This window comes from Equus caballus, chromosome 1 (assembly GCF_041296265.1).
Source record: "Equus caballus isolate H_3958 breed thoroughbred chromosome 1, TB-T2T, whole genome shotgun sequence".
Classification (NCBI taxonomy): domain Eukaryota; kingdom Metazoa; phylum Chordata; class Mammalia; order Perissodactyla; family Equidae; genus Equus; species Equus caballus.
Window position 1 is genome coordinate 63,340,603 of NC_091684.1, and position 26,154 is coordinate 63,366,756.

The 26,154-nt window shown below is 38.9% G+C and overlaps 1 protein-coding gene across 12 annotated transcripts in view; it reads left to right on the forward strand.

Annotated features, from left to right (window-relative positions):
* Positions 1-26,154, forward strand: part of KAT6B (lysine acetyltransferase 6B) — a 191,736-nt gene that overhangs the window by 83,740 nt on the left and 81,842 nt on the right. The window lies entirely within an intron of this gene.

The following is a 26,154-nucleotide window of genomic DNA, read 5'->3' on the forward strand; positions in this document are numbered from 1 at the left end:
CTCATTATATTTTGTTTGAATTCTTTGTCAAGGATGTTGCTAGATTCTATTTCACTTAGTTCTTTTTCTGGTGTTTTGTAGTGTTCCCTTGCTGGGAAAGTATTCCTTTGCCTCCTCATTATGCCTCTTTCTCTGTGCTATTTTCTTTGTACTAGTTGAGTCAGTTATGTCTCCTGATCTTGGAGAAGTGGCCTTATGTATGAGATGCCTTATGAGGCCCAGCAGTGTACTTCCCTCTCATCACCAGACCGTAAGAACCAGGAGTGACCCCTTTGTGGGCTACTTGTGTCCTTCTGCTCTGGCAGGGTTGCTCCCACTGCAGGTACCCAGGGAGTCTGATCTTTCCTTCCCTGGCCAGCTGTTTGTAAATCCGATTTGGAGGGCCCTTAGCACTGTTGGCTACAAAGTCTATTAGCACACTCTAATTGCAAGTGTCCTCTTAATTGGGTTGGTACCCAGTGTAGCTGGTTGCTAGGCTCAGGGTTGTACAGTTGTGATAGGCCTGAGGCCAACAAGGCTGATGTCAGTTCTCTTAGGAGTGCAGCTGAGTAGGGCTAGCTCTTGGCATGGAGGCACTCAGTTGTTTCAGGCTTTGGAAGGTGGGGCTGCTCCTTTTTATGGCTATTTGTGAAACACAAGTCTTCTGCAGCTGATAAGCCTCACCCCCCCTCTGGACCACATACACTATCAGCACAGTCTTGGTCCGTGCACACTTCTCAACCCCCGGGAGCATACCCCACCGCCACACGGCACAGGCCCCCATCTCTGCCCCAGTGCCCCCCACAGTTCACCTGGTCCTCACACAAGCCCTGCCCCACAGAAGCAGACACCTTTGCTTGCCTGTAGAGGATCAAGGCACTCAGTCAATGCAGGCTGAAAAGTAGCCTGAGGGCTTGCTGTTAGGTGGGGTCAGTCCCTAGGGGGGGGTACCTGCCCTGGCTGAACTGGATTAAATCTGTGCTCTAGTGGGCGTGGCAGACCCCTGGGCTAACAGCCCAAGGGACGCACCTCAATGGCCCCCACCAGTGTCTGTATCAGCATGCCTGGACCAGCTCAGAACAAAGGCCCCCACCAATGGCTCAGTCTCCGGAGAGGATCCTCCTCTCACCAAGATGCCCCCAGAGCCCACCAGGTGAGTCTTGTTTCACCAAAGGACAGTCAGCCTTCTCTCTGGTGATTTTAGGTTGCTGCAATGAGTGAGTTTGTGCGTGGGCCCTTTAAGACCCGGATCTTTTCGGCTTTTGGCCGATAGCTTTTCTGGGGGTGTCCTCGCTGCAGTTAATAGCCAGCAAAGCCAGACAGTAAGACTCCCCTCTCAGTTGGGCTGAGTCCGAAGGATGCTTATAGCAGTGTTGGCCCCCGCTCCGGACCTCACTCCTCCAGGGAGGGCTGGTTCCTTAGGTTGGCTCCTGCCTGGCCATCTGAGAAGCTCTGCTGCTCCCAAAGGTGGCCTTTTTCCTCTCCAGCCGGAGTTACTGCCTCTTCTGCTTTCGTCAGGACTGTCCCTTGTTGTGGGGGTTCTTTTTATCCAGTTTTCAGTTTTCAATCCAGGGTGATTCTTCCTAAAATTTTGTATCCTGGTTGTGTTCGTGGGATGAGGCGAGTTCAACTTCTGCTCACAGTGCCATCTTGATGAGAACATTCACATAGCATTTAATATAGTGGCACCTGAATAGTTGGTTCTCTACAACCATCTCGATCAGTTGACTCATTAAAGTGACAATCTTCCAACCTACAGTGATTTCTCCTCTTTGTTCATAAGGCTGCTTTTGTCCTTCAAAGAGAGATTTGTTATAATTTAAAAATAACATGTCCACTTTTCTCTCCCTTGCTATTCCACGCCAAGATGGGATAACTCTAATTAAACTAACCACTAAAACCCTGGCATAAAATGGTACCCAGGGAGGTTTTCTTAATATTAATTTTTTTATATTCTACGTGAGCTTTTTCTTGTTTAGTGAGGTGAGCCTGTATTGCGATGAATTTCCCTCTTAGGACTGCTTTTGCTGCATCCCAAATGATTTGGTATGTCGTGTTCTCATTTTCATTTGTCTCCAGATAATATTTGATTTCTTCTTTAATTTCTTCAATGATCCATTGTTTGTTGAGAAGCGTGTTGTTTAGTCTCCACATTTTTGCACCTTTCTCTGCTTTTTTCTTGTAGTTGATTTCTAGTTTAATAGCGTTATGATCAGAAAAGATGCTTGATATTATTTCAACTCTCTTGTATTTATTGATGTTTGCTTTGGTTCCCAAAATATGGTCAATCCTTGAGAATGTTCCATGTGCACTTGAGAAGAATGTGTAACCTGCTGTTTTTGGATGAAGTGTTCTATATATATCTATTAAGTCCATCTGGTCTAATTTTTCATTTAATTCTATTATTTCCTTGTTGATTTTCTGTCTGGATGTTCTGTCCATTGGTGTTAATGGTGTGTTGAGGTCCCCTACTATTATTGTATTGTTGTTGATGTCTTCTTTTAGTTCTATTAAGAGTTGCTTTACAAATTTTGGTGCTCCTGTGTTGGGTGCGTATATATTTATAAGTGTTATGTCTTCTTGGTGGAGAGTCCCTTTTATCATTATATACTGTCCCTCTTTGTCTTTCTTTATCTGTTTTGCTTTGAAATCTACCTTGTCTGATATTAGTATAGCGACACCTGCTTTCTTTTGTTCATTATTAGCTTGGAGTATTGTTCTCCATCCCTTCACTCTGAGTCTGTGTTTGTCTTTGGGGCTGAGGTGTGTTTCCTGGAGGCAGCATATTGTTGGATCTTGTTCTTTGATCCATCCTGCCACTCTGTGTCTTTTGATTGGGGAGTTCAATCCGTTTACATTTAGAGTGATTATTGAGACGTGGGGGCCTACCACTACCATTTTGTGTCTTGTTTTCCGGTTTTCTTCAGTTTCCTTTGTTTCTCGTCCCATGGTTTAATCTGTTCTGATGTAGAGCTGCTACTCTCTGTTGTTGTCCTTCTACTTATCTCCTCTGCTCTTGGTTTTGTAGCCCCTTTCCTTTTTTGGATTTTTCAGGAATGAGGGTTTTCCTGAGGATTTCCTGAAGAGGAGGTTTTGTGGCAATGAACTCCCTTAATTTTTGTTTATCTGGGAAAGTTTTTATTTCTCCATCGTATTTGAAGGATATTTTCGCTGGGTAGAGAATTCTCGGCTGTAGGTTTTTGTCCTTCAGATTTTTGAATATATCATTCCACTCTCTTCTAGCCTGTAAAGTTTCTGCTGAGAAATCTGCTGATAGCCTGATGGGGGTTCCTTTGTAGGTTAGTTTCTTTTGCCTGGCTGTCCTTAATATTTTCTCCTTGTCGTTGACTTTTGCTAGCTTCACTACTATATGCCGTGGAGTTGGTCTTCTTGCATTGATAAAGTTTGGAGATCTATTGGCTTCTGTCACCTGAAGATCCATCTCCCTCACCAGATTTGGGAAGTTCTCAGCCATTATTTCTTTGAATAGGTTTTCTGCCCCTTTCTCCTTCTCTTCTCCCTCTGGTATACCTATAATCCTTACGTTGCATCTCCTAATTGTGTCTGATAATTCTCGGAGAGTTTCTTCATTTCTTTTAAGTCTTGCTTCTCTCTCCTCCTCTGCCTGCAACAATTCTATATTGCCATCTTCCAAATTGCTAATTCTTTCCTCCATATTATCGGCCCTACTGTTCAGAGCATCTAGATTTTTCTTAATCTCCTCTATTGTGTTCTTCATTTCCAGTATTTCTGTTTGGTTCTTCTTTATCGTATCAAACTCTTTTGTGACATAGCTCCTGAACTCGTTGAGTTGTCGGTCGGAATTCTCTCTTAACTCAGTGAGTATTTTAATGATGGCTGTTTTGAAGTCATCATCATTTAGGTTATATATCTCATTTTCTTTGGGATTGTTTTCTGTGTATTTGTTACTTTCTTTCTGTTCTGGAGATTTAATGTATTTTTTCATATTGCTTGATGATGTTGATTTGTGCCTCCGCATGGAGATAGAGTTTAGTTGCTCCTTTCACTTGTTTCAGCTGCTGCGGTGGGGGGAGCAGCTGTTTATACTTCACCAACCAGGAACCCTGTCCGTAGTTGCTAACTGGGCCTGGGCCCCTCTTCGTAGCCACAGTGGCCCTTTGGATTCCCTCCTCTGCCGTGGGGGCCGTCACGGGGGGCTTCAGGCTGCAGGTGCCTACTGTTGTTGCCCACCTAGATGCGCTCTCTCCTTGGGGTCTGCAACGGTGTTATGGGCTTTTCCAGCGGCCAGGGGTGGGATCACTTTTATTTGTCGCTCGGTTGCTGTCGGCACCCACCAAATCTCACTTGTCCTCTATGTGTCGCAGGAGAGCTATTGGCATCTTCTACAGTCTGTGGTTAGTACACCTAGCTATGCTGCTTTTGCCCTGGGGTCTTCCAGCCTTGTGGCTGGCGGCTGGGTGCCTTCTACTGGTGCTGTGCAGAGGCTTTCCCTAAGGCTTCTGTGAGCCTGTAGGGTTTCCCCCTAGGCTACTAAGCTGGGTCTCTGGAACTCTCTCCAGCCCCAGTCCTCTCCGAGATCTCCGGCAATCCCTAGCCTCACCGGGTGGGCAACGGCAGCTGGGGGTCGCCCCGCCCTCTGGGCTTCTCTCCGGGCCTCTGCCGGGAGCCCTGAGTGCTCAGCGTGGCCCCTCTGCTACCGGCAGACAGAGAGTTTTGTCTGCTGCCTGGCGGAGCTCCGGCGCTTCCCCTCCGGGTCGCCGATCCGGCCTTTGAAAGTTCCCCTGCCCCGGTCCTCTCCGAGATCTCCGGCAATCCCTAGTCCCCCGGGGTGGGCAACGGCAGCTGGGGGTCGCCCCGCCCTCTGGGCTTCTGTCCGGGCCTCTGCCGGGAGCCCTGAGTGCTCAGCGTGGCCCCTCTGCTACCGGCAGACAGAGAGTTTTGTCTGCTGCCTGGCGGAGCTCCGGCGCTTCCCCACCGGGTCGCCGGACCCGCGTTTGAAAGTTCCCCCGCCCCGGTCCTCTCCGAGATCTCCGGCAATCCCTAGTCCCACGGGGCGGGCAACGGCAGCTGGGAGACCTCCGTGCCCTCCGTGTCTCTCTCTGGGACCCTCCGGGCGCCCCGAGCACCAGGCCGGGTCTCCCCGCCAATGGCGGGGAGAGACTCTCCCCACGGGCTCAGGTGTGCAACTCCAAAGTTTCCCTCTGCGTTTAGGAGTAATTGCGGGGGGTTTAAGTAGGGTTCTGGTCACCTGTTTCCACCGTCGCTCCTCTGTTGTGTTCTCGCTCCTGCCCTAGATGTGTGTGGATCCTCTGGGGGCGTCCGTTGGAAGAAAGCCGCTTGCGGGTACTAGGCTGCCCGTCGGGGTCGGAGAGTTTTCACCTATTTCCACATCCTCCCGGAGGAAAGTCCGTCCGCCTTCCGATGTATAGTCGCGTGGGTGTCTCAGACGTCCTGGGATGCTGTCTGGATATCCTTTGTCAAGCGATAAGTGTCCAAATAATTGTAGACTCGAAGGGCGAGAGACAAAGAGGACTACTCACGGCGCCATCTTGGAATCTTCCTCTTTTTTTATATTCTAAAAGGAAAGATTATTTGGATGTTTTGGAAATCCAAAATTTTGGCAATGAAAATATTCATATAATTTCTTTTGAGCTTGATTTGCTATGGATTTATTTTTGTTTGTTTCATTTTGCCTTGAGATCAAATGGTTTCCTAATGTAAATGGATTACATAGTCTAAGTATTTTTAGACCATAGAATTTTTAAGTTTGCAATTTCCAAGAGCAAACTGTCTCTTGCTCTTTTTTGTGCACCTATCCAGTGTTGTTCTAACCACTGAGTAAGAAAGATATCACTTAGGAAGTTGTAGATGTGCTTTTCTTCTTTTATTGTCTTTTGTTAACATGCACTGAATACCTAGTATATTAAAAATGGACTTGCCTATTGCATTCTCATTCCTTTTCCAAATTCATCCTTGCTGAGGGGGTGGGGTGTACCTCAAAACCAGGACTGCAGGACCCTTATAATTCCTCCTCACCATTGGTTCTTCTGTACTTTTGGCAGTTTTCTAGTGGCTGCTTGAACTATTGGTTTTCAAACTGACCTGATTTGCTTCACATGTAAACAAAATGGCTTAAGCCACTGTTGATTTTTGTGGCAGCTCAGTTGCTTGGCGCAAGGTGCTAATGAGACACAGGTTATAGGTCCAGACTCTGAGTGGGTTGGTAAGCTTTGCTCTGGCCTATGGCCACGATCCTGACTCCCCCTTGCCAGCTGTCATGCACATGTATGCCATGGCTCATTATGGGGACAGAGTAGGGGGTCTAGATAAGACAAGGCAAATCTATCATCTCTGCCAGAAAAGACAACTCCTACCAACAGGTCAATAACCTTTTTGTTGGAAGAACAGCACATTAGTATTAATTCACATAGACATGTCCATCTGAGTCTTTTTCTTAAAATAACTCTTGTGATTGTATGGGTTGTCTGAAGCAAGTTTAAAATACTGCTCACATTCTTTAAAATGTTTGAATATAAGGATGGCTTTATAGTTTGTAAAAGATTGTTCTCGATCAGAGATTCTCTAAATAGAAAAGTAAACTTTAGAAGTCACATTTGATAAGGCACTAGAAATAAACTGCAAAATTGTTATTATGAAGAAATCTATCAAGTTTAGGAAATGTCTCCCAGGTCCTTTCACTTCAACCAACCCCCTCCTAAAAGAAAAGAAGGGAGAGAGGGAGGAAGAAAGGAAAGAAGAAAGATAGATAGACAGACAGACAGAATGGTGCTCAAAAAAAGAACTACTCTAGAAAAGCATGCAAGTTTGCTCTTTGCCAGAGCATTTTAGCAAATATTATCTTGCAAAAGGACCCAAAGATAATTGAACAGATTTTTTTTTAAAAGCTTAGTTTTCATGGTCTAAATAAATCTGACCAGGAATTTAGACATTTCTTAATGATATATTTCAAGTCCGTAGATGATCTGATACTATTGTCATTTGAAATCTTAACTTACATGGTGTAAAGCAAAGGGGTATTTGTGTGTATGTGTGTGTTACTTCCTAAAGGTATTGCAGGTCCCCTGGTAAACTTTCTTTTGGCCTGTATCAGTGAATCCTAGAGTATGGTATTGTACCACTGGTGGTGGACCATGGACAAACACTTCATTTCTGTAATCCTACTTTTATTTTAATATGTATTGGGGGGGGACCCTGCTTCAAACCTGTCATTTCATGGACATTATTGCTTAAGATGAGTTACTTTTTGCGTATATTTTTTAAAAGAACAAAAGTGAGCCAAGTTAAAAATATTAAGAAAATAATAGTACAGATGAAGCATAATTGCTGAGGATGGTCTGGGAATGACTCAAGATTGGTTATTGGCCTGAGTAACTGGAAGGATGAAGTTATCATTTACTGAGATGAACAGAGATGGGAGGAGAGTAAAGGGGAAAGATGGCATACGGTGGAAGGTGTACTGTACCTTTAAATTTTTTTAACTTATTGTTATTTACAATACCCACCTCCCGCCCCCGCCCCAGTGCACACAAAGGACCTGTACTTACTTTTATTCTGAATTTGTTACTGTAGATTTCCTGGAATACTTTTTCAAAAACTATAAATAGTCATAGTTCATTTTGCTCAGATTTTTTTTTTACTTCCTCCATAAGCTATTGGCTTCCAAATAGCAATATATTCTGCCAATTTGGTGACTAATTGGGTTAGAGGTTAATAGCATGACATTCTTATAAACATCATTGGGAGTGGTGTATCCAAATGAAATCTTATATTAGGCAAAGATTCAAAGAAGAGGAATGACTAAAAAACATGTTCCATGCCAAGTGAATATTAAGAGTTTTAACTTTGAGAGGAAGGGACATTACCCTTGGAAATAACTGTCTTAGTTGGATGTTCTCTACTTAATTCTCATAGTTGGGCTTTAAAAATGAAAGATATTCCTTACCATGAAAACATCACTTCTTAACCATGAAATTGACTTTTTAAAATTAGAAATTCTGTGACTTGCTTCCTACTCTGCTGATTGGATATTCTTCCTTTGCCAGAAAAATATAAAGTTGAATTTTGTGCCTTCTAGCCAAGAGAATCACTCTTCTATCTCTCTGTAGGCCAGTTAAATGCTTCCTACTGTTCTGTGATGAAATCAGATGATGGAACCTGTCAGTTTGCTCTATTGAGTTATTTTTTTCAACTTTGTTTTAATTGTACCTTTGGGACATAAACTGTTTCTTAACATCTGAAAGCTAAAGGTCTAATATTAGAATTTTGGGGACGATAGAGGAGACCTTTTAGCTTCTGTATCCAAACCAAAATATAAAATCTCTTTTTTATTGTGGAAGAATCATCCTACCCTTTCCCTTCCCTTAGCCTCCCCCACCACCCTGCATCCCTCCAATTTACATTAATTTCAAAGAAGAGGATTTCCTAATAAGCAGGTCTAGGGTTAGGCTTGTTCCAGTCTTTCTTTATAATAACATTTCTTTTTCATAATCCTCACAAAGGCACTGGTAATCACAGTGGTTGACAGAGAATAGAGCATTTTGTGAAACCTATACCTGGAAATTGAGTCACTTTTATTGCTTAAATTTCGTTAACAAAGTAACATAGGTTCTGTTGGATGAGTATTTGTTATAAAAGTAAATTATTAAAGGGTGGAAACTGTCTATACAGGGTGAATGTGTAGGAAGATATCTGAACTGGATTATTTGCTTCTTCATCTGTGTTTTCAAAGCTCTTTAACAGTAACTCTTATAACCCTCATTACAGAGTGTTATTATTAATTTTTAGGTGTCATTGTCTTCTGCTGGGAATTCTTTTATAACCGTGCCTGATAGATATTTATTCATTCACTGAAAGAATGTATTGAGTGCTCTTTATGTGTGGGATGCGGACACAACACATGTGTAGGAGATAGAGTGGTAAGCAGAACAGATGCAGTTTGTACTGACTAGAACTTACAGTCCATGGCAAGGTGGAGGGCAGGGGAGCCAGTAAACAAATAATCACACAGATAACCATGCAATTACAATGATGATAGGTGCAGGGCACAGTGAGTGTGTAACTGGGTACATAATATGTATATTAGTATGTATATTGTGAACACAATAAATGAATTTGATTTTGAAATTGGATAGACATGGGGTTTTAGACTAGTCAAAAATGGAATGTTATTATTTTTTTTCAAAAACCATTTATCTATGTTACCTATAAGTGTAAATATAAACTCTTATTCTATTTTATGTATATATGTTTTTAATAAGCTGACCCAGGTCCTTCCTTGGGTCCATGCCTCTGCATGTTTGTTTTAGTCTTTACCTAGCAACACTTATCACCTACACTTCAAGACCCAGCCTAAATGCCACCTTGTTCCCTTCGTATCATCTCACAACTTTTTTACGACAAGACCCTATCATATTTACCTGTGAAATCTTGGAGCTTGGTCCACCACTTTGCATGGAGGTATTGGACAGAGATTTGTTTAATGAATGAATGTATCTGTTTACGTGCCTTCCTCAGTGCACACCAGAGACCTCTGTTCTGGCTCTCCCAGGAAGGAGTGACCTCTAGTTAAGTCAGCTCTGTGTTCCATTCCTTTATTTTGAGGTATTTATTCTTCCTCATCTCACACAGGGTTGTGAGGATTGAATGCAGTAATGAAGTAAGAGTTAAGCATATTCAATAAATGTAAGGCAATAGAATCATCATATCAACATTTGTTATTACTACACTTCTGTTGTTCCTTAGAATACACATTCCAGAAATATAATTACAAATCTTGCTGAGGACATGAGTGTTCTAGGTTTGACCTATATGTTGATGTAATAAACAATTCTCTACCAATTAGTGTTGACCCAGTATAGGTGCTTGACAAGGCTCCTTTAAGGCTTCTGTGCATCTCTTCAACCTCCCACCCTAATAGTACAGACTGCTAATGAATTAGGAGCCATATCTGTCAACTGACAAGGGACTGCCTAGAGATGATCCCTGCAGAGTGAGACCTCAATGTTTCTGTGGGTATAAAGAAACCCCTCAGGAGAGCCTGAATGATTCAGGAAATCTGAACTGGGGAGCTAGCATCTCAGCAGGAGGCACCTTGTCTTGGCTGACTGGAGCCTGCTGTAAGAAGCCTTTCTTTGGCTCTGACAGACTGTTGGGGAAATTGAAAATCTCTTTTTAAAAAAGAGATCATTTAAAATCCTTTCTGATTCAGAGTCTCAGCAAGTAGTGATGGGCTGGATTATTCACTGGTTGGGTTGCGGGGGTGGGGAGTGAAGCCCCAGGGGGCTCTGGGTTCTCTTAGTAGCCCTTTTCCCCAGCCCCTCACTCCTCACCCTTCCTCAGATGTCTTTCTCATGCTAACTTGGAGTAGGTGCTGTTTTTCCTACCCATTTGCCTTTGTGGATGTCCTTTGGCATTTACAAGCATCCAGCACCAATTCAGTGCTATCAGGAGTCTACTGGTAGCTTCCACAGTGACCTTTGCTCTTGGACCCCATGTTTTACAGCCTAGGAAATATGCAGACTAGGTGGTCATGTGCTGCTTTCCAATGCTTGTATATAGGAGAGACCCTCTGAGCTGCCCTAAACTCGAGAGGACTCCACAGGCTTATGCAAGCTAACCTGGATCATGAGTCAGACATCCAAACTCATCAGCAAAGAGTGCTCCAGGAAAAAGAAATAGCCTACCTGGCATTTTATTATTTGAAAAGTTCTTTTAACTAGGGAGTCCTCTATTTCATCAAGGGTAGTAATGCAAGGATATACAATGCAAAACTCAAGAAAAAGTAAATTGTGTTTTGTATAGCTGTAATAAGTTTTTAACTCCACTCAAAATTTGTGAAGTTGTTAATCCTACTCTATGAACCAGGATATTTGAATAAAGCAAGTATCTATTACTTGTGCCAGATGCGGGAGTTTACTTTCTCTTTCCCTGGTTAAATTATTACTTACTTGATAAATAAGTAATTTTTGCAAGTCTATTATATCCTGATGGTGCATTAGGCCCTGAAGAGGCTATAAAAAGTGTAAGACCCTCTCTCTCTCGGGAAACTAGTAGTGTGATTGAATGGATAAGATTTATGCATGTGAAACAGAATGCTAGATATTTTGAGTAGTAATCAAGTGTAATAGTGTATGTTTTCAGTTTTAAGTGCTATGCATGCAAGAAGGAAGAGAGATGAAAAGTATTATTTAGTAAAATTCACTACTACAGAAGAAATAAATATTTGTAATATTTTCTATTCTCCTGTCAGGAAGAACAGTTTGAATCTCTGATTTAATCACTGGTGGAGAGCCTGGTTTTTATTCTTTTTTTTTAAAGATTGGCACCTGGACTAACAACTGTTGCCAATTTTCTTTTTTTTCTTCTGCTTTTTCTCCCCCATTCCCCCTGTACATAGTTGTATATTGTTTTAGTTGTGGGTCCCTCTAGTTGTGGCATGTGGGATGCCTCCTCAACGTGGCCTGACGAGTGGTGCCATGTCTGCGCCCAGGATCCAAACCAGCAAAACCCTGGGCTGCCAAAGTGGAGCACGCGAATTGAACCACTCAGCCACGGGGCTGGCCCCCTACCTGGTTTTATTCTGTACTTTAAAATTCTTAGCTCATTTATGTCATTTGACATACGAACTTACTTTTTGGAGAAAGAAATCTTTAGTTTTTATACATAGTTGTTAAAACTTTAAAGGCTTCATAACCCTTTTCTTGAAAAATTAAGACATCAAGTCAACAAGTATTTATTGATCACTGACCTTGGGCCAGTGCATGTACATTTTTTAGTTTTTAGACAACCGTAAAGTAACCCTGGAATAATGCCTTCTAAGATGACTTTGATAAGTACAAGATGGTGAGTTGAGCTTCTAGCCAAGAACCTTTGTTTTTCCTTGCTGAATATTTTTCTCTTTTGTTGTGTGGTAGAACTTAGAGTTAGAAATGTTCAGACTGTTTCTGTCCAAGCTGCATTCTCCTCATTGTCAGGATTTGTTTAGTGATTTATAATTAATTAGATAAAATTTGCAGAGCTTTCTGGCCTCTGTAGTGGGAAATGCTGCAGAATACGAGGCAGTGGTGGTTTGGGCCTCATCTCTTATTTCTGATGTCTTTCATGATTTTATGCCTATCTCTACCAAACAGAATTCTTTCTTCTTAATGGAATTTGAAAGTAATCATTTATCTTGAATGAAATTGGTTTCTTCTACCTATTGCCTGGGAATTTAGTTTTCTAACTAGAATGTCTGATCTATTTTATGCGCCTGCCAAAAAAATCCCCAAATACTGGCCGCCTGAGTTCTGGCTAATGTTTCCAGGCACTCTGTTTTGAAAACATTCCGTTTCTACCCTGTGTTACAGATGCTCTTGCGTACAGTGAAATCCTGTGATAAATATTTTTCAGTGAACATAAAGTATTTGAAAAATAAACGAACGGCAGTGTTATCATTAGTCATACATTGACTGAGTGCCATGTGTATTCATCATCATGTACAGGACATAGTCCAAGACACAATCCCTATTTAGTGGTTTTATAGTCTAATTATCTGTGAAATGGTCATGTCAGAAAAACCAACGAGCCATCAGTTGGGCAAATTGTTTGCAGTTAGGATTAATAACCTGCTCTGGGTAATTAATGGGAAAATATATGTAGCTTCTACTGGGGTGATAGTTTCAGATATATAAGTAGTAAGTGTGTATTCAAAATAATTCACAGTAAATAAAATAATTCTTATTACTACATCCTAGGTTTAGTTCTTGTCTGTGTTTTAACCCACTCAAGAAAAAAGTGAACACAAGTAGGTGGTATCTACCATTGTTTATGTTAATATTATTTAGGTCTTAAAGTCAGTCAGTAGCAAATTATAATATTTGAAAAATGATTGCTTTTCACAGACTGATTATCCTTGTAGTATCTATCTTTTCTTGATTATTTTAAGATACTTTGAAAGTACTTGATATCTATTTAGACTTCTTTTGTGCTAGATATGAAATATTTATTTTGCATTAGATAAAAGGAAAATATATTAAGGTTGGGTCTATACAATGCAAATATCTGTTTAAATTCAATATTCAGATTGGAGTTTTGTGGGCAAAATATTTAACAAAATTTACATTTGATTTACCTGTTATTATTCCTTGTGCATCTATGATCACATAGACTTAGCTGAAATGAGACACAGTGAGTATAGATATAAAAATTTATGTATTTGAATAGGATTTTTCCCAGCTATGTGAAGGTGTAGTTTTTTGGTAATTGTCTTTTAAGAATGATCATATGGGCCACTTGACTTCATTACAATAAAAGCTCTTTTATTTGAGGTGGTAAGAATTGGTTGGTTAGTTTAAAATTGTTTAAAAGGAAGGAATAAAAAAGGATATAAATAAACATTTTATTAATATTTTAACTATAAGATATATATCATGTTTATGTGTTTGCCCGTTGTGTGATGGAAGGCAGGCTTTTCTTCTGAGCATGGGTTGGAGTTGCCCATCTTTTTTCTCAACAATTTTCAGTCTCAGTTTCTTTAAAGGCATTTATGAAGCAATCTGAATGCAGAATTCTTCTAGATTGTAATTTCCTCCAAATCTTGTACAATTTATTTTTACTATTAGTCAAATTTGTCTAAAAACATTCAACTAAGTGTCCATAGAGACTACGATTCTTTTGTACACATAGTTTATTGGATGTTGTATAACAGTGTTTAATTAAGGTACTTAATTATGGTAACAGGCATAACTGACATAAACAGATTTGAAAACAAACACAATTAAGCACAGAACTCAACAGGTGGAAGCAGAAGTGTCCTAGACAATAGCTTATTAGCCACTAGTGTTGAGCATTTTGTGGGGAAATAAAGAGCTCTGGACTGGCGAGGCCGTTACGTGGTGGTCAGTTAGGAGAGCTTTGTTTTTCTTAATTTGAGGCTGTTGCCAAGTTGGCTCTCCATCTAAAGGACCTCCTTTCTTTTCCTGTCCCTGCATGAATCCTTGCTCAAGTCTGTGTATTTTAATCGTCATAGGCACCACCCCTTACCTTTCTACCCATGTCTACTGCCCTTTACTTCTGCTGTTAGTTTCTCTCCCACCCTTCGTTTTAAAATTTTCATCAAAATTCACCTCCTTTTAGAAGCCCTATGCACTGACTCTACCCAACTTTTATACTTCTATTGATAATTTATGTTCTAGCTATACAATTTTAATGAAATAAAACTTGAAAAACCTGAATTTTAAAATCAAATATAGTGTCCTGTATATAAGTGCTCAAATATTTCTTTAGCTAAATGAATTTATAAGAAGAAAATAGAATAATTCTTTTTTCCCCTCAGTTTTATTGAGATACAATTAACATGTGACAATTTTTGACACGTTTAATTTTCAAAACTGTTCATCATTCCTTTCTTTTACAAGGGATAGAGGAACTGATCTTTGAGAATTTGACTTGCCAACCTTACAGAATATGTTATTGAAGGAAATATGAAACACACGTGTTTGTGGAATTGTTTTGTCTAAAATCATGGTCTTGAATTGTATGTATCCTCTTTCCCCATATAATTTGTAAACTCTTCAAGGCACAAGTCACATGTTCTCGTTCTTTTGATCTTCTCTGGCATAGTGGATAGAGAGTCTGTGCTCTTGTACAGTTGAAGTAAGTAGCAGGTGCTGAAAAAATGTTGATTAGCCAAAATATCTACATCATAGGGTAATAACTCATAGCTGCTAACATCTTTTGAGCACTCACCACATGCTATACACGTGCTTTAAATATGCGATCTCATGTAATTCGTACAACTATTGTTGTTCCCATTTTACAGATATAGAAACTAAAGGAGGGGTCAAATACTTGGCTTGGTCACACAACTAGAAAATGGTAGAGTTAGGGATTAAACCCAGGGAGTCTGGTTCCAGATTCTATGCCCTTAATTCCTTTACTACAGTGTGTGTCAGCAACCTTTCAAAAGTTTGTGTAACACGTTCTGAAAACTTTGATGAAATATGAATTTTCTCTTAACCAACATAAGTGGAAAACTGAAAAATAATCCTTAGATGAAGTTGATTTATGTTAAATAGGAAGCCTTGGGAAGGCCTCCTTAGAAAATGAGAGTGGAAGGGAGAACAACCATGGTGTTATCTGCTCTCCAATGAGAAAAATATCTACTTACTGTGAACCCTTTCATTTTATACATGTAGTACCTGAATGAGGATGGGATAGTTATCCAGCTCTCACATCTCATTGCTGGGTGACATCAGGGAGCTCTTTTTTTAGGATAGCTGTCCATCTGTTCTTCTCCAGGCACTCCTGGATCTGTGCCACTGCCACTTGGCTGCTGGCTTCAAGAGAGCCTAAATCAGTGAGTTGCTCACACCAGGGAGAACAAACAGGCTCTTCTTCTTAAGGTATCTGTAATTCTATGACCATAATTAGAAATGAAACCTTTTTAATATAATTTGCAGCTCATAAAGAAAGACTTTCTGCTTACACACCATTTTTTCCTGTATTGTTTCACATGCTGATCAGGAAACAGGTTACTTTGCCTAACAATAGACTATTGAATTTAGAGGAGAGATCCAGATTCCCCAAAACCCCTAATTTTGCTGTGTGGCCTTGAGGTTATCCCCTGCCGTTTCTCAGCTCTTGGTTTGTAGTGTTACGTGATGCAGCTAATGCAGCAATATAGACAGTGTTGCATTTGACAGCTTTCATTCACACAATTAGTTCCTTGGAAAGAAGAGAGCCTAGAAATAAATAACTCATGAGTAGAGACACTAGTTTGGGGGCTTGTGGTTAGGGTTTGAGTTTATTGTCATTATCATAAATGATAACATTGTTTGGGTGGTTCTACAGTGTTCAAAGAGATGTAGGTCTCTGTTGATTTTTGCCTGATGGTTTGAATTTGAGTGATGTTGATTAATTCATGAGGGCAAACTGCAAGGTAGCTGTTCCGTATTAATGAGACATATGCCCCTGGTTGTGTGCTGCTAGAAAGGACTCACTTGTGAAATACTCCTAAAGCTAAATCAATAAGCTGCAAAAGTTGTTTTTCCCCCATAAATGTCTGTATTTTATCCCTTTAACCAAATGAAAATAGGGGGCTGGCCCAGTGGTGTAGTGTAAGTTTGTGCAGTCTGCTTTGGTGGCCCAGGGTTCGTGGGTTCAGATCCTGGGCGAGGACCTAGCACTGCTGTCAAGCCACGCTGTGGCGGCGTCCCACATGAAATGGAGGAAGACTGGCACAGGTGTTAGCTCAGGGCCAATTTTCCTCACAAAAAAAAGAAAGAAAGAAAATAACTGTTAGGAATTTCTATGATCTGGACTGTTAAGAAAACTAGCTGTGTCTTTGGAACAGTATGCTCATGTTAATCATTCCAGGTGCATATAAATTATTCATATGTACATGTTCACTGAGGATAACTAGCTTAATGGAGAAGACAACGTAACAATTTTCTTTGGAAAATTATCATCTTTATTCTGGTGACGTGGGTAGAGAACTTTGCTCAGAGCATGCCCAAATACTAATAAAAATTTCAAGGGCTTTGAGACGTAGTTCCTCACAGTATAAGAGTTTTTAAATGTCTACAATTTCTGTTATGATCAAGGCCAGTAATTGCTAAACAATTAGCTGTACTGGCAGAGTCACTAGGAAGTTTTCTGCCTTGGCAGTTTTTTCTGAAGACTTTGTTGAATTTAGATCAATTTCTGGCTGACATTTTTCCCTCAATGTACAGACTTGTCCAGAATAACACTGGTCTTTAAGAAATCTTCATGAAATCCACTAAACTCAGTAGCTTCTAAGCCTGTCCTTTTCCTCTCCTCGCCTTCTCTTCCAGGTTTCTAGAATGGGCTGTTACGTCCTGCTGTGTGGACTTCCTGGCCATGCCAGCCCCTTCCTTAAATCTTTACAGTGGCGTCTCATTTCCTTTTGCATCTCTTCTAGCTGTTCACTCCATGCATCAAAGCCAGGCACCAGCAGGCTCTGGATTATCTCATTTCCCTCCTCTGCTGCTTAGGTCCCCAGCCTTCTCTCTCTCCATTTGTTTTAAGTTCCTTTACCTAGCACCTTCCTTGTGAACTCAATACATTAGTCTTTTGAGCCATCTCCCAAGCACAATCAGTTTCTTATACTCTCCTCTCAAGATGCTGTCCTTTTTTCTTCTGTTTTAAGTAACTTCTGAAATCTCATCTTCTGTAAAAGTCATTTTGAATTAAGCAGAGAATTGCTGATGGTCTCCTCTTCATCTACTCTGACAATAATAGACCTCCCATGGCTGCTTCTTATAATATCCACTCCCATTATAAATTCACCTCCGCCTCCCACCCCCAAAATGACCCTTGCCCTTGACTTATTTTCCATCCCTGTTCTGGTTACTGTTCCTAATTTAGAGACTCACACAGGGGTGAAAAAAGTAGATTCTGAGGTCGACTGCCTGACTTGGAATCTGAGCCCTGCCACTTGCAGCCATGCTCCTTTGGGCCTGTTATTTAACCTTTCTGTGCCACAGTTTCCTCCTTAATAAGACTGGGGCAATAATAACACCAACCTGAGATTGTTGAAATAATGTAAGTACTTCACACAGTACCTGGCACATTGTAAACATGCAATAAATATTAACTGTTATTATTATTATTTATTAACTGGGGGGAAAGAATGAAGAACACACCCCCTTATTTTATACACACACACACACACGTATACACACGTGCGCTCACACATCTGTGTACACATACATAGTTAGGAAAAACATTCAGAATTGTGATGTAATTTCTTTTTTAGAAAATTAAAAAATGCATATTTTAAATGCTGAACACATAAAGTTGAACAAAATCCTGGCTGGTGAGGCAAGGGTTTAAACAAAGGTAAAGAAGCACTATACCAGTTGTTTGTGCATACCTATTAAAGATCTGCTGTTAGTGGTTTGGTCTTTGTTTAAAAGCACCAGAGCCCCGTGTGTATGTATGGACACTTGCATACTTTTGTGTGATAATGATTAAGGTGACAGGTTTTCCTTAGGAAAGTTTCAAAAGCAAGCAGTAGTCCACCCACTTTTGAGTAAATGAAAGAGAAATTTATTTTTTGAGAAAGGATAGTGTGAAGGAGAACACTCTTTTCAAAAATGACTGTAGAAGAGGACTAGTCAGATAAATATGTCATGAGTTTATGCTTACCCCCTTTTAAAGTCTGATGTATCTTCAGCACAGCCATTATTTAAGCATGAGAAGTAATTAATTGCTTTTGTTTTCTTGGTTTTGTTGCTTGCAAATATTCTGTTAAGGAATTTTATGAACATGCTAAAGGTAATCCTGGGCTGACGGGTAATATTTTCTAAATAGATACTTACTAGGCTTATGTTGATTATTTATATTTGAAAATGTTGACTGTAGATATTGGTGGATTGCTTTCAAATTAATCACTTATTCCTAATTTATGAGGGATGTATCAGTGAAACATTTATTTAGAAAATAGAAATAGTTTTAGATAGCAAAGTGGAGTCTATTAAAAATAATAATAAATGACGTAATATACCAGGGGTTTTTGTGTAATATTGGAGGACCCAGAAGTATGCAGTGTGCGTATGACTTTATTATTTATTTTTTTAGTGCCGTTAATCATATTTTAGAGTTTACTATTCTTATAAGTGTAACATTACTTGGATTTCTCTAGTTTCATTTATTTATGTAATTTTATGGCTTATATCATTTTAGGTTGTTTTACTAACGCCAGTTTTGTAAAATAAAATTAACTAGAAAAATTATGAAGGAGGGTGGCATGAAAAGAAGTGGCCAGAGTTACACTGTTTCATGTTTGTAACTTTCATTTCTTTTCAAGTGTGGATTTATTCTTAGTGATACAAATTGCTGTTTTCTTTGGCAGCATTAGAAGCAAGTCTATGTGAAATTATGTAATGTCTGAAAAGTTATATTCATGATTAATTGGCCTATCCTAGTATGGCATTTGTGTGTGTGGAATAAGGCGATCACGCTTTTTATTTGGCAGTGAGTTTAAGTGCCCTTGCTCGGATCCAGTTACTCTACAGGGCTTTGTGGCTGAGAACTGTGTGTTTAGCTTGATCTCTAAAAAGTGTAAAATGTAGCTTCGAAGCCAAATATGCTGGAACTCATATTGTAACCAAAGTTAGTCTTCAGATAACTTCAAAAGCAAGCCCTTCCACTCTGTCCCACCTTAGTTAGCCAATAAAGCCAAGCGATTTAAAACAACATCGTCTCTGTGGCCTCTAAACACACGGCCAGTCTTGGTTATCCAAGGGGAGATTGCCTGTAGTGTCAAATAATAGTTTTAAATTCTTCCTGACATTGACCCAGACTGATTAGTTACCACAATCTGTCTATTTATTTATCTAAGCTGGACTTTATAGGAGCTAGAAAATAAGGCCTTTAAACAATTGCCCCCTCCTATGTGTCAACTTGAGAAATGGTGACGTCCATTGATAACAGTACAGTGATGGTGAACTTGATAATCGGAATAAGGTACTGCAGTGGTCCTGGAGCCTAATATCTTGGGCAAGTTAGCTTTGGTTTTCTTATCTGTAATGTGGAGATAATAGCACCTACCTTCTGGCATTTTAATGGTTAATTAAGTGCTTACCTGAATATGTGTTCAGAGTAAGTGTTCTTCAAATGTTTGCTGCTGCTAATTACTGTTACTACTGCTGCTGCTACTACTACTGCTAACTACTACAACTGCTACACACCAACTACTAACTATTCCTATTATAATAGCTCCTCCTGCAGGGTTTTGCTCTTTGGTAAATCTTCATATTGAAATGGTAAAACATATCTTAAAGTTGAATCTGAGTAATTTTGGGGTTACTTTTTAAAAGTATCAATATTCTTACTACTCAGGTGTGGACCACAGATCAGCAGCATCAGTATCACTGGGGGGCTTCTTAGAAATGCAGAATCTTTGGCCCCATCCCAGAACTAATGAATCAGATCTACATTTTAACAAGATTTCCAGGTGTTTTGTTTAAAGTTTTATATTAAGGTTTTTAATATAAAAACTTTTTAATATAAAGTTTTGTTTAAAGTTATATATTAAATTTTCAGAAGCACTAATCATCATTTCCTGACCTTCTCCCTCCCAACTATCCTCAAAATCATCTGAATAATTTAGAGATGACTGTCAGCAGTATCACGTAAGCCAGGCCCTCAAAATAGACATATGGCAGGTAATTAGAAAGAAGGGATGTTGGAAAGAAGGAAGAAGGAGGGAGGGAGGAAGAAAAACTATGCCTGACAATACTGATATTATAATTCTGTAGATGGGTCTGTGCTCAGCTTGTTCTCAGATTGTGCTCAAACTGATTTCAGATTGTTCTTTGTTGTGACCCTGGATATGGAAAGGATTACTGAAATTTTATGGGCTGGTAAAACATTTCTGTGACCTTCTAAGTTTCAGTGATCTGTCAAACTTTGGAGAGTTTCCTTTTAACTCACGGTCAAAAATTATTATATACTCCTTATTTTCTTAAACACACACACAGCGTGCAATCCTCTTATAATTATGCTTTAATTAACGTTTTGGTGTGAGGATGCTGTTCTTAATGTGCTGATCCTGAAAGATCATTGGAGAGTAGAGTTTCGTTTACTGTTCTCTGTCCTTTGCTAGTGCTTTTGCCTTTGTGTGGTTTGTCTTCTCCAATGTAAAGGTTGTGAAGATGTATGAGAACATTGGTCTTTGATTAACCATGAATTGTGGAGGGATAGCTTTATATGTATTATCATATACCAGAAGATAAGGAAAATTATTCCTTTTTGACTTAAAATATGACCTTGGAATCCATTTTTTAAAAGTTGTTTTGAAAAACAAATTTAAGTTAAAATGTGTTGTAGTTTTCAACTATTAAATTGGCAAGGAAAAAAATTTGATAAAATATGTTAGGAATATACAGTGGCACAACCTCATAGAGTCAAAAATGCCCATGTTCTGTGACCCAGCAATCTCGCATCTAGGAATTTATCCTGTAGGTATGTTTGTACATGCAAATGCTTGTATGTACATTTTTGTAGAAGAAAAAAAGTAGTGATAATCGTCAGTATCTATTAGGATGAAACTGGTTTATGTACCTCAAGTTTTTTGTTTTGTTTTGTTTTTTAAGATGTTATATGTTTATATGTGCCAGGTCTATCAATGAAAGTGTCCCAATGAACCTTTGGAACAGGGATTTGAGTGTCCAGGGGTTAGACATAGGAGGGAGACTTATTTTCCATTGTGTATAACCTCATACTGTTTGGATTTTTTTTTTAAACCGTGTATGTATAGTACTTTAAAATCAAGACACTAGCCCTTGCATTAGGCCGTGTCTTTAACACTCGTGTATTTGTTTTTCTTTTTTCTTTGTTTTTTGGGCTATGAGCTTTATTTTTTTTTAATTGTGGTAAAATGCATATAACAAAATTTACCATCTTAACCATTTTTAATAATAGTGTTAAGTACATTCACATTGTTATGCAACTGTCACCACCATCCATCTCCAGAACTCTTTTCATCTTGCAAAACCAAAATTGTGTACCCATTAAACATAACTCCCCATCCCTCCTCCTGCCAGCCCCTGGCAACCACCAGTCAACTTTGTCTCTGAATTTGATCACTCTAAGTATCTCTTATAGGCGGAATCATATAGTTATATATATATTTTTTCCCAAGTCAGAATCATTTGGTTTTATTTTTATTTATTTATGTATTTATTTATTTAATTGCAGTAACATTGGATTATAACATTATATAGCTTTCAGATGTACATAATAATATATTTCGAATTCTGTGTAGCCACCCAAAAACTAATTATACTCCATCCCCTCACATGTGAGCCTAATCACCCCTTTTGCCCTCCCCCCGCCCTCCCTTCCCCATCGTAACCACCAATCCAATCTCCAATTCTATGTGTTTGTCTGTCGTTGTTTTTATCCTCTACTTATAAGTAAGATCATATGGTATTTGACTTTCTCCCTCTGACTTATTTCACTCAGCGTAATACCCTCAAGGTCCATCCATCTTATCACAAATGGCTGGATTTCGTCATTTCTTATGGCTGAGTAGTAGTCCATTGTGTATAAATACCACATCTTCTTTATCCATTCATCCCTTGATGGGCACCTAGGTTGCTTCCAAGTCTTGGCTATTGTGTATAATGCTGCAGTGAACGAGGGGTGCAAGTATCTTTATGCCTTTGCGTTTTCAAGTTCTTTGGATAAATACCCAGCAGTGGAATAGCTGGATCATATGGTAGATCTATTCTTAATTTTCTGAGGATACTCCAAACTGCTTTCCATAGTGGGTGCACCAGTTTGCACTCCCACCAGCAGTGTACAAGGGTTCCCTTCTCTCCACACCCTCTCCAACATTTGTTGTTTCCTGTCTTGTTAATTATAGCCATTCCGACTGGAGTGAGGTGATCCCTCACTGTAGTTTTGATTTGCATTTCCCTGATAGCTAATGATGTTGAGCATCTTTTCATATGCTTGTTGGCCATCCGTATATCTTCTTTGGGGAAATCTCTGTTCAGATCTTTTGCCCATTTTTTAATTGGATTGTTGGTTTTTTTGCTCTTGAGCTGTGTGAGTTCTTTGTATATTTTGGATATTAACCCCATATCTGATATATGATTTGCAAATATCTTCTCCCAGTTGTTAGGTTGTCTTTTTGTTTTGTTGATGGTTTCCTTTGCTGTGCATGTAGTCCCATTTGTTCATTTTTTCTTTTGTTTCCCTTGCCCAGTCAGACATGGGACTTGAAAATATGCTGCTAAAATTGATGTCAAAGAGCATACTGCCTATGTTTTGTTCTAGAAGTTTCGTGGTTTCGGGTCTTACATTCAGGTCTTTAATCCATTTTGAGTTGATTTTTGTGCATGGTGTAAGGAAATGGTCTACTTTCATTCTTTTGCATGTGGCTGTCCAGTTTTCCCAACACCATTTATTGAAGAGACTCTCTTTTCGAAACATCGTATGCTCTTGGCTCCCTTGTCAAATATTAGCTGTCCATAAATGTGTGGGTTTACTTCTGGACTCTTGATTCTGTTCCATTGATCTGTGTGTCTGTTTTTGTGCCAGTACTGTGCTGTTTTGGTTACTATGGCTTTGTAGTATATTTTGAAATCAGGGAGTGTGATACCTCCAGCTTTGTTCTTTTTTCTCAGGAATCCTTTGGCTCTGCAGGGTCTTTTGTTGTTCCATATAAATTTTAGGATTCTTGTTCTATTTCTGTAAAAAATGTTGTTGGAACTTTGATAAGGATTGCGTTGAATCTGTAGATGGCTTTAGGAAGTATGGACATTTTAACGATGTTAATTCTTCCAATACAAGAGCACAGAATGTCTTTCCATTTCTTTGTGTCTTCTTTGATTTCTTTCAACAATGTTTTATAGTTTTCGGTGTACAGATCTTTCACTTCTTTGGTTAAGTCTATTCCTAGGTATTTTATTCTTTTTGTTGCAATTGTAAATGGGATTGTACTCTTAATTTCTCTTTCTGCTACTTTGTTGTTAGTGTATAGAAACTCAACCAATTTTTATATGTTGATTTTGTATCCCGCGACTTGACTGTATTCCTTTATTACTTCTAAAAGTTTTTTAGTGGATTCTTTAGGGTTTTCTAGATATAAAACCAAGTCATCTGCAAAGAGTGACAGTTTCACTTCTTCTTTTCCAATGGGGATCCCTTTTATATCTTTTTCTTGCCTGATTGCTCTGGCTAGGACTTCCAATACTATGTTAAATGAGAGTGGTGACAGTGGGCATCCTTGTCTGGTTCCTGTTCTTAGAGGGATAGCTTTCAGTTTTTCTCCATTGAGAATGATATTTGCTGGGTTTTGTCATATATGGCCTTTATTATGTTGAAGTATTTTCTGTCTATACCCATTTTGTTTAGAGTTTTTATCATAAATGGATGCTGTATCTTGTCAAATGCTTTCTCTGCATCTATTGAGATGATCATGTGATTTTTATTTTTCATTTTGTTAATGTGGTGTATCAAGTTGATAGATTTGAGGATGTTGAACCATCCCTGCATCCCCGGAATGAAACCCACTTGATCATGATGTATGATCTTTTTAATGTATTATTGTATTTGATTTGCTAGTATTTTGTTGAGAATTTTTGCATCAATGTTCATCAGTGATATTGGCCTGTAATTTTCTTTTTGTGTGTTGTCCTAGTCTGGTTTTGGTATCAGTATAATGTTGGCTTCGTAGAATGAGTTAGGAAGCCTCCCCTCCTCTTCAATTTTTTGGAATAGTTTGAGAAAGATAGGTATTAGGTCTTTGAATGTTTGGTAGAATTCTACAGAGAAGACATCTGGTCCTGGACTTTTATTTTTTGGGAGGTTTTTAATTGCTGTTTCGATCTCCTTACTGGTGATCGGTCTATTCAAATTTTCTACTTCTTGGTCCAGTTTTGGAAGGTTGTATGATTCTAAGAATTTATCCATTTCTTCTAGATTATCCAATTTGTTGGCGTATAGCTTTTCATAGTATTCCCTTATTATCTTTTGTATTTCTGACGTGTCCATTGTAATCTCTCCTCTTTCATTTCTTATTTTATTTATTTGCGCCTTCTCTCTTTTTTTCTTGGTGAATCTTGCTAAGGGTTTGTCAATTTTGTTTATGTTTTCAAAGAACCAGCTCTTGGTTGTATTAATTTTTTTGCATTTTTTTTTTAGTTGCTGTATCATTTATTTCATTATTTCCTTCCTTCTGCTGATTTTGAGATTTGTTTGTTGTTCTTTTTCCACTACCTTTAGATGTGCTTTTAGATTGTCCATTTGGGATTTTTCTTCTTTGTTGAGGTAGGCCTGAATTGCTATCAACTTCCCTTGTAGAACTGCTTTTGCTGTATCCCACAGATTTTAGCATGTCGTATTTTCATTTTCATTTGTCTCCAGGAATTTTTTGATTTCTCCTTTGATTTCTTCATTGACCCAATCGTTGTTCAGTAGCATTTTGTTTAATCTCCACATTTTTCTGGCTTTTCTGGTTTTCTTCCTGTTGTTGATGTCTAGTTTTCATACCTTTGTGGTCAGAAAAGATGCATGGTATTATTTCGATCTTCTTAAATTTATTGAGACTTGTTTTGTGGCCTAATATGTGATCAGTGCTGGAGAATGTTCCATATGCATTTGAAAAGAATGTGTATTCTGTGGTTTTTGGATGGAATGTTCTGTATATATCTACTAAGTCCATCTGGTCTAATGTGTCCTTTAAGGCCAGTGTTTCCTTATTTATCTTCTGTGTGGATGACCTATCCATTGGTGTAAGTGGAGTGTTAAAGTCCCTTACCATGATTGTGTTACTGTCTATTTCTCCTTTTATGTCTGTTAATAATTGCTTTATATATTTAGGTGCTTCTATGTTGGGTGCGTAGATATTTACAAGTGTTATATTTTCTTGTTAGATTGTTCCCTTTATCATTATGTAGTACCCCTCTTTGTCTCTTGTTACAGTTTTTCTTGTAAAGTCTATTTTGTCTGAGATAAGTATTGCTACCCCCACTTTCTTTTCTTTGCCATTTGCATGGAATATCTTTTTCCATCCTTTTACTTTCAGTTTGTGTGTGTCTTTAGGTCTGAAGTGTGTCTCTTGTATGCAGCATATACATGGGTCTTGTTTTTTTATCCAATTGGCCATCCTCTGGCATTTGATTGGAGCATTTAGTCCATTGACATTTAAAGTAGCTATTGATAAATATGTATTTATTGCCAATTTGTTACTTTTTTTTTCTGGGCGTTTTAGTAGTTCTTCTCTGTTCCTTTCTTTTTCTCTATCTTTAGTAACCTGTTTGATTTCTTTTCTCTTACTTTTTTTCTTGCTCAGTATAGGTTTCTGATTTGTGATTACCATGAGGATCCTATTTAATATTCTATGTATATAACAGTCTATATCGAGTTGATAGACTCTTTAGCTTGACCTCTTTCTAAAAGCTCTATTTTTTCACTCCCCTCCTCCCACGTTTTATGCTTTTGAAATCATATATAGTGTCTTGTTTAGTGTTTGTCTATCCATTACCCTCTTATCATTGAAATAAGTCATTTTAGTACATTTGTCTTTTAACCTTCATCTTATCTTCACAGATAGTTGATCTGCTACCTTTACTATATTTTTACCTTTACAAGTGATTTTATTGCCTGTTTTTTTGTTGTTGTTGTTTTGTTTCTTAGATATATATATTTTTTTAATCT